This window comes from Phascolarctos cinereus, unplaced genomic scaffold (assembly GCF_003287225.1).
Source record: "Phascolarctos cinereus isolate Bilbo 61053 unplaced genomic scaffold, phaCin_HiC Scaffold_2;HRSCAF=192, whole genome shotgun sequence".
Classification (NCBI taxonomy): Eukaryota; Metazoa; Chordata; class Mammalia; order Diprotodontia; family Phascolarctidae; genus Phascolarctos; species Phascolarctos cinereus.
In genome coordinates, this window is record NW_027555625.1 from 298,349,807 (window position 1) to 298,365,203 (window position 15,397).

General features: G+C 37.5%; 1 protein-coding gene across 4 annotated transcripts in view; it reads left to right on the plus strand.

The window, feature by feature from the left end:
* MAPKAP1 (MAPK associated protein 1) overlaps positions 1-15,397 on the plus strand; it is a 319,648-nt gene that overhangs the window by 78,166 nt on the left and 226,085 nt on the right. The gene's annotated exons all lie outside the window — the stretch shown is intronic.

Genomic DNA, 15,397 nt, shown 5'->3' on the forward strand with positions numbered 1-15,397 from the left:
ATTTGTAACATTTTATGACTAGATAGTCTTTTAAGACCCATCTATGTGTCTAATTCAAGAATAGCAGCAGTGCTTTCTGAACATCAAAATACTATTCAAGTGTTCTTCATCATCATCACCGTCATCATTGTATAATATTACAGCTACCCCAAACTAAATTTTTTCGGGTTAGCACCTACTGCATTCACAGACCTGAAGCAGCCAGTGGGGTAGATAGAAGAGTTACGTGGTAGGTCTGAGACCCCACTCTCAGTGAACTTGTTATTTATTATTAGGATGAGACACCAAAACCAATAACTATTAAAAAAATATTATGGGGCAGGTGCATAAATGCACTTAAATGATTTTGTTGATTTTTTTTCCTGTTACTGTCATAACAACAATAACACATTACATATATATGGAACTTTATTTTACAAAATGCTTTCCTCTCTCATACCTTACTTGTACCTCGTCACAAAGCTATGAGAGTTATAGCACAACTGTTATCCTTATTTTACTTATTAGGAAACTGAGATTCACATCAGGAAGAAAAAAAGATTCTAGTTAATTGACAGTTCTTGTTAATTGGGTCCTCATTAATCAAGGTCTCTCTATAGTGATAGCAGATTTGGATGGCTAGGATATTGTCATTTCTCATTTGATAGAGTAGTTGGCAGTAGAAATGGTATTGCTTGGACTTGTGTTATTACCCATCTTTCCTCAGCCCATTTGCTTCTCAGTTATTTCCCTATATTGTTCCCTTTCCCAAAGACCTGGCCATCTCAGGTTTAGCTGTGGGAACTTATTTGTATAAAGAGGACAGTGATTAATTTACCCAGACAGTGAAACGGGTGCTGCTGTTGTACTGGCTTTTTGGTCTAGGGATGACTTCTTAAAGAGCGATATGGCCAGTTTTTGCAGCTTGACAGTAGTGAGGTGGTGTTGAATGACAGCTTATGGTTTGCAGGATGAGAGAGCCTTTTGTTGTTTTTATATATTATTAAAATTAATAAATAGTGCAGTGTTCTAATTTATTTTCATCTGTGAGCTTTATAATTATTCAGTATAAAAATTTTTGACAAATTGCTTAGAATAAGAGCTGATATGTATGTGTTTTACCTCTATAATTTCATCTTAGCCTTCCAACTGTGTGAGGTACATAGTGCAAGTATTGTCATGCCCATTTTGTAGATGAGGAAACTGAAGATCCTCACAGTGAAGCTCATTTTTCCAGGGCTAAAAGATGTGCAAGATTGATGGAAAAGCAGAGTTGAAAGAGGGCCTAAGGCAGTATGACAATGGAAACGACATTGGTTTTAACATTACCACAGTGTCTGAAATTCCAGTCCAACTTCTTCGGGTGACCTTTTGACAAGCTTCTGTGTGACCTTGGGAAGTCCTTTCACATCACTGGGCCTCAGTTTGCAAAATGAGAGTTATATTAGATGGTCTCCAAGGTTTCTTTTATTTCTAAATGCTGTAACCCAGATCTGCAAATGTTAAGGGCCTATAGTTTATAAGGTACTGGGGATACAAAGACACAAATAGCCTGGTTCTTCAAAGACCTGGACATGTGGTAAGTCTCCATAAAATGTATGCATCAGTGCAGTATAAGCTAGGGAATGGAAGGTCCAAAGTCTCCATAAAAGATGTATTTTCAGGAGCACTTTTCAGCTGAGGAGTTCGAGCACTAGGGCATAGGGGATAAAGTGCTGAACTTGGAGTCAAGAAGACCTGGGAGCATCCTGCCTGACAATTACTAGTTGTGTGACCTTGGGTAAATTACCTAACCTTTCTTATCTTCAGTTCTCTGCTTTGTGTGATCAAAGGGATTAGATTAGATAACCTGTAAAGCTCCTTCCAGCTCTGAATCTGTGATCTTTGAAAGGCTACAGAGAGAAGGTTGCCGCTGAGTCTTGAAGAAAAATTAAAGATCCCTATGATCTTATGATTTGTAATATTTTTAGTTTCTTCTAAATCCTAGTAAAGAAAACTTGGAATTAGAAGGTACAAGCTTTGAGTCTTGGGTCTATAGTTATTAATTAAATGACCATAGGAAAGTCACTACTCCTTTCTGTGCCTCAGGTCTCTTATCTGCAAAACTTGAAAAGTAATACTATCTGCCATATAAAGATTATTGGGAAAAATATTTTTTAAAAGTTAAATCACTGAGCAGAAAGAACTATTCTCATTTTCTAATCAGAAAATTCAGTATATGTATCGTAAGAATACGATTCTTCTCCTGGTGGTCTTCCTAGCACCCATGAGTTCACTTGTCATTTCTTTACAGATTACTTCCAAATTTATAAATTTGGTTTTCATCTTTCTTTTAAGCTTCAGCTCCGTATCACCATGTCCCTTTGGTATCTCAAACTTAACATATTCAAAAGAAAGATTATTATCTTTCTCTGGAACCTACCCTCTCTTTCAAAATAGCTTCCCTATTTCTGTTGAGGGTGCCACCATCATTGGAGTCACCTAGCTTTTTCTTTTTAGAGTCATTTTTGCCTCTTTACCATCTGTCTCATCTCTACTCACTCATATGATCAAGAATTTTCAGTGACTTCTTATTATTCCGTAAATTTTGGACCTGACTGCTTAATAAATGGAACTCTTAGGCATTTCTTTTGGCCTGGGGCACCATGAAAAAAATTTTGAGACATTAAGAGCATTGTGAAACAAGAAAATTTGGGAACTCTTGCCCTAGGATAAAACATAAACTCTTCAGTTTAGCATTTAAAGCCTTTCCTTTCTCTGTGCATTATGACCCTGTTGGTGTCTCAGTGTCCTGTTACACCATGGGTTCCATGGGGATGTGGACTTTAAAATCTTATGTGAACTTTGTGTCTTTCTCAACACCTAATAGTGGTGTAAACATAAATAGCCACTTGATAAATCTTTGTTGAATTTTTATATGTGTGTGTCTTTCATTGATATAAGGAACTCCCAGATCAGGAAATTTCCTTTGCCAAGGTGGAGTGGCACCTGCTCTGCAACTTACAGTGATAGACATTTGCCTGGAACACTGAGAGGCTAATTGGCCCGGCCTAGATTAAAATAGCCAATATGTGTTAGAGATGAGATTTGAATACAGGTTTTCCAGGTTCTCAGGCCAGCACTCTATTCACTGTGTCATTCTGCCTTTCCCCTTTCACCTCTATAAGTTATAATGAGATCACATTTATATAGCTTTAAGGTTTACATAGTGCTTTACATAAAATAATGATGAGGATGACAGTGATAACTAACATTTATGTAGTGCCTTCTATATTCCAGGCCCTGTGCTAAGTGCTTTGCGAATATTATCTCTTTGATCTTTACTACAACCCTGGGAAGTAGATGTAGTAGTATTATTGTCCTCATTTTACTGATGGAGACTCAGAGGCAGACAGAGGTTATGTGACTTGCCCAAGGTCACCCAGCTAGTGTCTGAGGGTGGTTTTGAAATCAGGTCTTGCTGGCTCCAGGCCCAGCTCTTTATCCGCTGCACCACCTAGCTGCCCCCTGATGTTATGTTATCTCACTCTTGTGGTATATATACATAACATGATTTTGCATGTTTAATTCAACCAACACTTTTAATTTTGCTATTTGCAAGGCCCACTGTTGAGAATAGAGAGTTAGAAGGAAAACAGAAGAAAATATAAGGCATAGTTTTTTCCCCTCTGGTAACATATAACAAGAAAAATGGCATGTACAATAATAACTGATACAAAGTAGATTATGGTGTGTGAAGCAGAGGCACAAAACCTTGAATGTTCATTTTTCCATGGGATGGGGAGGTGAGAAGGATCAGGGAAGTCCTACGTGAGGGGAGGTGGTATTTGAACTAAGCCTTGAAGCTGCTATTTCAGTAGCAAGAGATGGGGAAGGGTTGGGTATTTGAAGTATGGAAGGAGAAAGCATTGCATATGTTCTGGAAGTTTGGAGGAGTTTATCTGGGTTAGGATATATAATAATTGATAGAATGTATAAACCATAGCATTTGATAAGGCCAGGGAGGTAGGATAGCACCAGATTGTGGGAACCCTTGAATGCCAAGATCAGGAGTATGGACTTTGTTTGTGGGGAAGCATTAAGGAGCCTTTAAGGGATTTTGAACAGAAAAGAGGCATAAAATGATAGAATTTAGTCTTGGAGGGGACTTTACATACTATGTAGTCTAATTTCCTTATTTTAGAGATGTGGAAACTGGAGGCTAGAGAGTTAAATGACTTGCCCAAATTCACTGATGGAATCTGTGGATAAGATTGATTCATCTGCTAGATTATAGAAGATTTAAATGTTAGGATGATTTGGAGCTTTCCTTCTAAGTTTTTGAGCAGAGTAGGGACATGACCAGATTTATGCATTAGGAAAATTAATTTGGGAGTTTTTGCTGTGGGGGCTTGAGACAGAAACACTTGGAAGCTATTGCCATAGTTATAGAGACAAACAGATGAAGCAGAAGGGTGTGACTTAATAATTTCAAACTCCTCCTGCAGATACTGTGGAGGGGAGTTTTTAGAACACAGCAGAAATAATTGACTAGAGTTTCATTATTTTTTTCTTTCATTGTCCTTTCCTGGAGAGTACTGAAAGGTGGGAGCAAAAAGAGGAAGGGATCAGTAAGATCAGCTCTTTAAAAAAAAAATAAAAAAACAGGATAATCTTGTTTGACAGTAGATACTCTTTTGGAAGATAAAAATTGATTATGGGTTCTTTCAGGTGTTGTGGATATTTATTAATGACACCGTGTGATATGATAGGAATTTATTTGCTTCAACTAAATGATTCTAGCCCATCATTTGAGAATATAATTTCTGGAATAAGTAGTAAGTAATCATGCTTTGATGCCAACAAAATAGTATGGCTCTCTTTGAATATCATATTCCTGCATTCCTATTATGTCATTAGACTATTACAAATGACGTTGATTTGGATTTGCCAGAAGATTGTGAATTCTGCTTGGTATACATCTAATCCCAGGAGAGCCAGAGGGAGTTATAAAAACAACATTAAGGATGTTATTTCTCCAATCACAAATGAGCCATTTTTACTAGATGTGTATTTACGTTTAAGATGCTTTTGCACTCCTGACATCACAAGTATATTTTTGAACTAAAATGTGTGGTCTGCACAGTCTCTGGTTGCCAATTGATTAAGGAGTCCTTCCCTGTCGATAAGTCTGTCTTACAAAGTGATAACATTTTATTGTTCACCCACATATCACAAATGGTGACATACAATTAAATCGTTGTTCTAATAAGTTATTTAATATTGATGTGTTTGGCTACTGTGGAATGAAAGTGGCTGATATTTGAAGGATATTGTACTGTACATACTAAATTAGCCTTTTAAAAAAATCTTCATGAAATTCCTTGACACAAGAGTCAGGGACACTGCAGTGATTAATTGAGAATTGTACTGGAACTGAGTCTTTCTTTAACCTAGAAATTAAAGTGACTATTCAAATAACACTACAAAATGATCAAATTAGCATTTTGGCGATTGGGTAATAATAGGATTGTATTAGGCTGATAGCCACACTGTTGCTTTCTCTATCGTTAAAATCACTTCAACTTTTTGATAATAAAGGGTTTTCCAGAAGGGTCTGCTTTCTTGCCTTAATAATATCTTGATTGATCCTTGCCATCAGTCATTTTAAATTCACCACTAAATTTTTGTTACTACTATAACAGAAATTATTTTTTCTCAGCAGCTGTGTAGAAAGTTGTTAGAAATCTGCCGGTTCTTAAGCTCTCCTTTGACGTGTTCTTGTCTTTAAAAAATAAGGTTTTTGAGTCAAATTGGTCTGAGAGGTTTAAAATGGTTCTTACAAAGCTACGTGTGTATTTTTTTTTTTTGGCCACAAATATTCATAGTTTTTCTGGGGAATAGCACATGCCTTATTTACATAATTAACTATGCTGTGTGAGTCTCTGGGGTAAATGATACATTATTGGAGAGAGGAGGGGACAGGGAAGAGTTTGGGGTCTAATTAAACATGTTTTAAAAAAACTACTCAATTATTTATTTCCTCAAGAGATTGTAGCTATGGTAAAATTCTGAAGGTATTGAACACTTTAGAGAAGGAGAAAGGAGTCCTGGAAACATCTTAACTAGGAAGGGGCTTGGTTTTATGCTTCGAGCTCTACAAACTGCCCCTTAATTCATATACATCATGGCAGCACAGTGGAATGGAAGGACGATTGATCGTGGAGTCAGAGAATTTGGGTTTAAAAGTTGCTCCTCATGCTTTCTCCTGTGTGACTTTGGGGAAGTCTTGTAACCTCCCTGGACCTCAATTTAGTTACCTGTAAAATGAGGCAATTGGAGAAAATGACCTGGGATTCCTTCTACGTCTATGATCTTACAGTTTGTCTATAATATCTTTGAAAGCAAAATCGAGAAAGGAGGATTTGACGTTTATGGTTTAGATGTGTGGTTCTTTGTAATGTTGAAATGGTTTTTTCTCCATTAGATTGATTAACTTTGTTAATATTTACTCATTTCTATAATGCATTATGGACTACAAAGTGCTTTGCTCACAACTGTCCTATGAATTATTTGGTGTGGTCATTATCCCAATTTTATAGATTGAGAAGCTAAGGATGACTAAGTGCATTTATCCTTGTCCTGGTTATCTTTATCCTAGTCTCTGTATTTTGAAAGCTTTTCATTCTATATGGTTTAGAGATGTAGTAGTCAATATCCTGAACAAGAACAAAAGGGGAGGTCTTTTAAGCAGCGTCTCTTTATAAAGCCTAAATTATTAGACTAACAGTCAATGCTAAGTCAGAAGTCAAGGGTGTGAGTTTACTAGTTATGTGACCGTGGTCAGACTGCTTTACTTTTCTGGGCTTCAGTTCCTTTAAAATGATATAATGGTAATTAAATCATCATTAAGGACCTTAGTAGTCTGACATGCTATGTACAATTAAGTTCAACAAAGAAATAGTCATTAACCACCTGAATGTTCTATGTTCTAAGGTACCTCTTAGTTTTAAATTTAGTGTCAGTATGCTGGAATGGATTGAGCAAATCACTTGATCCCTCTAGACCCCAGAGGAGATGTAAAGGCAATGTATAGGTTTAGATGATCTCTAATGTTCTTTCCAGCTATAAATTGATTATCTAATGAGCATTCTATATTTTAGGGGCCCTTTGATCACTATTGCTCCATGTTCTAAGGTCCCTTCTAGCTCTCTGGTATAGTTACAAATGATTCTGTCACTTGTTATAGTTTCAGATATTTCTTGAGCTGTAATAACTAATTGAGATAATGTTAAATTCTTAAACATTAAGGAGAACATTTGTCTGATAAATTCTCGCAAAACTCATGTAAGATTTGGGTCTATACAGGAAAGTGTGATTGTGATTATGTGAACTTATTAAGAATCTTAACATTTCTCTGTTAGTAACTGTTTTAACAATGAAGCTGCAGCAAGCATGGGGGGAAGGGATAATTCATGAGCGCTAATTGCTTGGCTGTTAATTTTCATAAGTGTTGATAGAAGCAGTTCCTTAAATTAAACTTTGTTTAAAATGTATCAAGGGAAATATTCCACAATGTCGGGCCTGAAGTGAAAATTAATATGAATGCTGTGGCAATTAACACATACTGGTTAATAGCTTTTAGCAGCATTTTGGGATGATAGTCCTTAAATACATTTTTGCATGCTGCTCTTGTTTCAGTATTGTTCCAGTCTATGTCTGGATAATTATGAACAAATGTTTTCCACAATCATTGACATTAACTAGCTCTCCTCAAAGAAAGTAGATAAAAACTAGTGCAGAACAGCACGTAGCTACAGGGTAGCATTGAAAATACTTAAAATGTCAAGGAATTTAAATTTAACAAAATTGCTCACTGAGTAAAATGCTCCTCACGTGGATTCTGAATATTTATCATTTCAACAGGGCTGTAATTTTTTCCTATTATGTTTCCTTATTGTGAGGTGTGGCCTTTGGGGAGTTTTGTTGTCCTTGTCCCCTTTCTCTCCTCTTGATCCTCCCCCTCCCTTCCCCCCCCCCCCGCCCCCAGCAGATATTTAAAGATTTTATGTGGAAAAGGGATTTGGGTGATGGCTTTTGGCTGTGACAGCCTGACCTAGAAGTAAAGTTGAAGTGGGGGAAAGGTGGAGAGAAGATTGCAGAGAGGCTGATTTTGGCTCAATATAAGGAAAAACTTCCTAATACTTGTATCTGTCTGAAAACTGGAATGAGCTGCCTCTGGAGGTACTCATCATCATCATAGTAAAAATTTACCTTCCTATGGCTTTTTAAGGTTCACAAAGTTCCTCCCAGTCAGCCTTTGAGTTTAGTAGTTCAAGTATGCACTCCATTTTTGAGGTGAGAAAACTGAGGTTCAGGGAGATTGTCATGACTTTTTCAGGATTATATTCCTCTTAACTGTTGAAGTTGAAACTTGAATCCAGGTCTTTTGACTTTAAGCCCAATTGTTCTTTGCGCTACATTAGGATCACAGAGTTTCAGAGTGGAAAAGAAGCTTAGATGCCATTTAGTCTAACATGTTCTAGGGCAAGAAACCCCTCTGTAACAGTCCCAACAAGTGGTAATTCGACTTTTTTTTTTTTTTGAGAAACCATTACTTAGACCCATACTGCCCTTGCAACTAAGCACTTTGCTTATAGAGACCTTTTGAAGTATATATGCTTAATCAAGGCAAAACAAATTCCCTCATTGGTCATGTTCAAAATGTATATCTCGATTTGTACCTTTAGACCATCATCTTTCTTTCAGGAGGTGGGAAGCATATTTCATCATGGATTCTCTGGAATTCTAAGTGGGTCATTGCAGGTGACTAAAGCTCTTAAGTCAAAGACTGTTTAAGTTCTGCAGGCCCCAATTAAATTTTCTTTGTATGTAACTCAGACAATAATTTTGAGGAATTCAGTAAGTCAAATCGTTTATTACAGAGGAGCCAAGAAGCCAGGAGGGTAGGAGAAAAAGATTAAGAATTAACAAAGGGAGTGAGTGGCAGGGAAAAACAATTTGAGAATGGTTTCATTAAATAAGTAGTTCACAAAAAAGTTGGGACCTCACAAACATTCTAGTCTAACACATACTTGAATAAAGACTTCACTCTATGGTATGCCCAATGAATAGTCATGCAGCCTTTGTTTGAACTCCTCTAGAAATGGGAAACCCACTACTTTCTATTTGCTTTTGGATAGCTCTAATTGTTAGGAAAAAAATTTTTCTCACCTTAGGCCTAAATTTGTTTCTTTGCAGCCACCTATTGGTACTTGCTTTGCCCTTGGCACCAAACAGAATGGATCTAATCCCTCTTTTCTATTACAACCTTCAAATACTTGAAGATAGCTCCTTTGCCCCCACATCCCACAAATCTCTTCTTCTACAGGTTAAAAATTCTTAATTCCTTCAGCCTAACCTCATCTGTCATGAACTTGAGGCCCTTCACTATCTTAATTTCCCTCAACTGTGTATTTTCTAGCATGTCCATGTCCTTCCAAAAACATAGCACCTGGAACTAAACCCAGCAGAATGTGAAGCTGTTCCCTCCCTTGTCCTGGATATTTGAGTTCTTTTAATGCAGTCATAGATTGCATTAGCTTTCTTGGCTGTCATACTGTCAACTCATTTTGAGCTTGTACTCCAATGAAATCACCAGATCTTTTTCAGATGAACAGTTCTCTAACCACCCTTCTCCTGTTTTGTACTTAGGATGTTGAAGGTGAACCCAAGTGTCTTTATAAACTTTCTCCCTATTAAATTTCATCTTGTTAGTTTCAGCCAATTGTTCTAGCCTTTTTGAATTCTGACTCTATCATCTAGGATGTTAACTCTCTTTTTTAGGGCCAGGTGCAAATCTCTGGGAAGTCCATTCCACTGGACACCTTCCAAGTTGACACCGAACCAGTAATGACTATTCTTTGAGTCTAGCCATTCAGCTGATTCTGAATCCAACGAATAACGTCTAGCACACATCACTCCATCTTTTCTATAAATAGCATGAGATTTTTATCAAATGGTTTGCAACACCTACCAGTTTAGTAATATTGTTATGAAAGAAAATTAAGTTATTATGGTGTGACCTGTTCTTGATGAAGTCACGATGGCTGTTGGGGTCTGTTGCTGCAACTGAAAAAAGATTTATAAAAAAAATTAGTTGAGCCAGTGAGTGCTGAAAAAAAAAAGGTGCTTTTTTATTCTGCTTGCTTGAGGGAAGGTGACAAGACTTTATTGTAGACACCTAAGGGAATGTTAGGGGAAACACCTGCTCGTTAAAGTGGAGCAGCAGCTGACAACTTCAAAACTAAGTAACCACCCCAAATGATGGCAGTAGATAACACCTTCAAAATTGAAGAGTATAGAATAGGAACTGGACAAAACCAGGGATATTACCGGAGACCCTACAGCCCATGACCTTCCTTGGACTCAGGAGGCAGGAATAAAACCACAAAGATCAAGAGAAAGACACCTTCAGGACCTGGCACATCATTACATAAGACTCTTGCCAGTTCAGTGGATAGACTTTTGGGTCTCTTATCAGTCTAGGAAGTACACATTGGACTAGATGATTTATGAGGTTGCTTCTAGCCCAGTCTGTGATCTCATGAGTCTGTAATCAGGGTTGCTTAGGGATCCTGGAGAAGGCCAAGTGTTATATAGGGAAAGGCTGGGTCTTATCTAAGTGAGTCTGATTTGGTTTCCAACCTCTGAGGTCATAGGCAGTTTGGCTTAAATCAGGGAAACTGAAAACTTTTAGCCTGCAAGCTTCTAGCTAGAAAAAGAAAAGGGATCTTCCTGAAAAGGGACAGGGAGTCAGGATCATAGTGCCAAGCACGAGGAGGGAACAGCCCATCAAAAGAAGACTTGTTCTGAGAAGAAAGGTTTTCTGGACCAAACACTAGCCCTTTGTGATCATAGTTTTCTTTTCTAAAAATTCGCTAACCATCTGTTTAATAATAAGTTCTAGACTTCCACCCATAATTGAAGTTAAACTTACAGGCCTATAGTTTGAAGACTACATTCTCTTTCTGGCTTTGAAAATCAGGACATTTCCTCTTTTCTCGTTCTATTCAACCTCTTCCAGTCTCCACAGTCTTTCAAAGGTGGCTGATAATGGCTTAGCAAAACACCTAGCAGTCCTGATGGTGTAAATTACAGGTGTCAAACTCTTAGCTGGCTGGTGGCATGCAGCAGAGTACCTCCAGAAGCAGATTGAAATGTAATCAAGAAATGTTTGACAAAATAAAAGCAGAATACAACATAGATAATATAAATTTGTGTTTTTCTAAGTCAATATATAGCCTACAGGGATCCATTTTTATTAGAGTATGGCACCACTGATATAGGCAGCCCAGACAAAGTTGACTTGAATTTCTAAAAGATTTGGACTCAGATGTTCCTGAGTCTAGGCCCGTCACTCTATCTCTGCGCCACCTAGGCATCCGTAATGCTTTTGTAGTGGTTGCCAGTTATTTTTTTCTAAAACCTTTCTTAGCATCTAATCAGTTTTTATGGAATCTTGTTTAAATTTTATTCCCTTGTGCTCTATAACCAGTATTTTTTTTTCCTTCTCAGACTCAGACCTAGTCTGTCTTCCTTTGCTCCACAAATACCTGATCCTCCATTGTAGGGGAAGTAACAGTTCAGAGGAAAGAGAATCAGGCCCATAGTAAGATGACCTGGATTCAACTCCTGTGAAATGAAGGGGCTGGACAAAATGACCTCAAAGGTTCTGTTAAGCTCTTAAGTTCTATATATTGTTGTCATCTTCATTTTACAAATAAGAAAACCATCGATTACAGAGAACAATGGACTTGTTCAGAACTATATAGCCAGTGAGTCTGTGAGTCCAGACCTGAACCCATGACTTCTACCTCCAAGTCAAGGGTTTCTCCCAGCTTCACTGTGTTGCCTTTTGAGGTTGTCTCTTTTGATCCTGATAGATCATTCCTGGAAGCTGCTCAAGAACTTATGATTGGTGGATGTTGCCTATCCTTTCTTCCCCTAAACGAAAGGAAATCCCATTGCTTTCTAGAGTTTCAGTGCTGGGGTTGGAGTTGCTTACAATTTGGAGGGAGTAGTGCAACCATATTTCTGCTCTGTCTCTCAGAGACCAGGGACCTTTTTGCATTCCACTCAGTATTCTGCATAATCACATGCATTGTTTCTGAGAGGTCCATAGAGAGCCAGCCCTCAGAACCAGGAAGTCTCGGGTTCAAGTTTTGCCTCTGAAACCGAACAACTGGGTGATCAGGATCAAGTCAGCCAATCTTTTAGAAGCACTCTTATTAATGAGATATTCACTTCCTCCTCATTTTTCATTCTAGCTCCGGCCTTGGCTAGCTCTGGGACCTGGGGCAGGTCATTTTGTTTCTTGAGGTGTCACTTTCTTTCTCATTAAATTGACAAGAACACTTTACCTGATATCTATAACACCCTTTTTAGCACTGAAAACATATGGCTTACAGAACCACGGAATCCTGGAGTTAGAAGCTCTGAGAGGCCATGCAGTTTCATCTGTCCCTCACCAAGGATGTCATCATCACTAGGAAGTGATCATCTGGTCTCTAAAACCCTCTAATCAGGGATAACATCATCTCTGAGTTAGCCTGTTCCACTTTTGGATGGTTTGGATTGTTAGGAAGTTTTTCCTTATACTAAGGATTATGCCTACAAAATGAAGGTTGTAGATAACTTGATGCAGCCAAAGGACCCCAAGACTTGGAAGCAGGAAACTTATGTTAGATTATTTACCAGTTTGTGAACTAATGTGTATTCCTTGATCAGTTAGTTTTTCTTTTGGTGACTTGGTTTCCTTATCTTTAAGATGGGAACATGTTGGAATAGGTGATCACTCTGGTCTATTTCAGCTGTAAGATTCAGTGTTTTAGGGGTGGCTAGGTGGCACAGTGGACAGAGCACCTGGAGTCAAGAGGACCGGAGTTCAAATCCCACCTCATACGCTTGACACTTCCTAGCTGTGTGACCCTGGGCAAGTCACTTAAGCCCAATTGCCTCACCCCCCCCCCAAAAAAAAGATTCAGTGTTTTAATATCTTGTTTTCTAAAGACCATTTCCAAGTCCAACATTCTGTTTTATTTGTTCTGCAGTCTGAGATAATTTCCAGTCCTAACTTTGCATGATTTTGTGATTCAGAATTTTAAATAAAAATCTCTTTATGTGTATTAGAACTAGGAGGTCACCTCAGAAACGTTAGAGAAGCAAGTATAAGCATGTAGTAAATTAAGAAATTTGCTCCCCCCAAAAGGTGGTACAGGCTGAATATATAAATCGGTTCTAGAAGTGTTTTGATAACCTTGATGGTGCTAGAAATATTGGACTATATGCTATACTTTTTGAAGTTGACATCATATAGCCCAGTTGTACGGTCCTCTAATTCCATGGTTAGAGATGAATTTATTATTGGCTATAAGTCTACTTGATTTAGAGTTAAAAGGCCTCTCATTTCTCTTCCAACTCTGATATTCTATGAGCTGAGTTTCATTCCTAGCTCTGGCACTTTGAACACAAAGGATACAACATAATGTCAGAGCAAAGACCGAATAGAATCCATTTCACTCCCCCTGTCTCCTGCTCCAATTTTATTGATTAGGGAACTCCTTTCTCTCCAAAAGGAGAACTAATTTGCCTAAGATCAGACAATAGTAACAGAGCTGAGATAGAAACGTAGGTCTTCTGACTTCAAATCCAGTGTACATAATAATGTCACAGTAGTGTGGTTGTGAGCAGATCGTTTAACTTTCTCTTCACCCTCAGTTCCCCAATTTGTAAAACAGAATATAATGATACACTACCTGATAGGATTGTAATGAAGAAAACATTTTGTAAGCCTTAAAGCACTATATATATGAGTTGCTATTAATTATAACCAGTATGTTGTCTTATGTGTGTTTATGTGTACTGACATTGTTTTCTAAGGTAATTTAGAATTTTAACATTCATACAAGATCCGTTCTATTAATCTGTGTTCTAAGGTCCTTACTGACTCTAACGTGTGATAGCTGCCCTCAGCAGCACATTGGAAACATTTTACCATGAATTCTTATTTCTCTTGAAATTCAAATTTTAAAATCCGTATAGAGATTCATGTAGGAAGGTGAGTTTAGGGGATTTGCAAAATATGCGACTGTATAACAAAAGATTAAATTGATTTGTTACATGTGCATTTAGCTACAATTCATTTTAATTGTCTGTATGAAGTTAAAAAGTATTAGTGTCAGATAAAGATTCATCACCACAGTATGATTTAAAGCCAGGGCTATAGAAAGCAGGCATGTGCTCTGGCAGATGTTTATATAAGACGCTGTCTCTTCTGACAGCAGTTAAAAAGTATGGTTGTAGTAATCAAATTGTGGTGTAACGACTCTGAGGCTAGGGCCAGATTGAATTAAAATAGATATAAGATTTATGAATAGCAATAGCTGTGATAAAATTTCACTACCTTCTTCAACAGGAAGGACTTTTTCCAGAGTGGGAAGAAGAGAATCCAATAACCACTTGGCTAAAACTGTGGCTTTGTTGACTTTTATCTTTCTTTCTTAAATATTACCTCAAAATAAATTTTTAAAAATATGTAGTTCATCAAAACACATTTATTTAAGTACTTATTATTAGGATGAGAAATTATAAATCTGCATTCAGTCAATGAGAGTAAAATTATGTTCTAGAAAAAAATTATATACAAGTTTAGCATATGACATTTACATCTAGCTTTAAATAGAGATTTTTGGGAATTAATAGGAATTAGAACCGGAAAAGGCTACTCCTTTATTTTAAAAAAAACTTTTATTTTGATGCATTTTGCTTTATATTTATATTCATTTTGATTTGTAATCATCATTTCCTCCCATGTTTTCCTTATAACAAGGAAAAATAGTTGGGCAAAGCCCAGCAATAAGGGGAAAGAAGGTCCTTCTTTATTTCTTCTCTGTCAATCCCCTCAGGAAGAGAAAATGACTCTAGGCCCAAGATTATGTAAGTAGCCAAGCTGGTATTTGAACTCAGATTCTCTAGCTCCAAATCAGTGGTTTTTTCCCCATTATAACTCACTATATTGTCTGAGTTTCTCCAAGTTTTATATCCTATCCTTCAAAAAAGTGGACTTGTAGGGCAAGATTTTATTTTCTCTTAATAATATATTCTCGTTGGAGACTGATGTTTTCATGCTAAAGAGAAAAACTTAAGTAGGAGGAACAATGTATATTGTAGGAAAGAACACTGGCTCTGATGGCCAGGCACCCTTTCTCTTAGGTGACCTTGGGCACATCTCTTCACTCTTTTTTTTTTTTTAGGCAGTTGGGGTTAAGTGACTTGCCCAGGGTCACACAGCTAGTAAGTGTCAGGTGTTTGGTCTGAGGCTGGATTTGAACTCAGGTTCTCCTGACTTGAGGGCCAGTACTCTATCCGCTGTGCCACC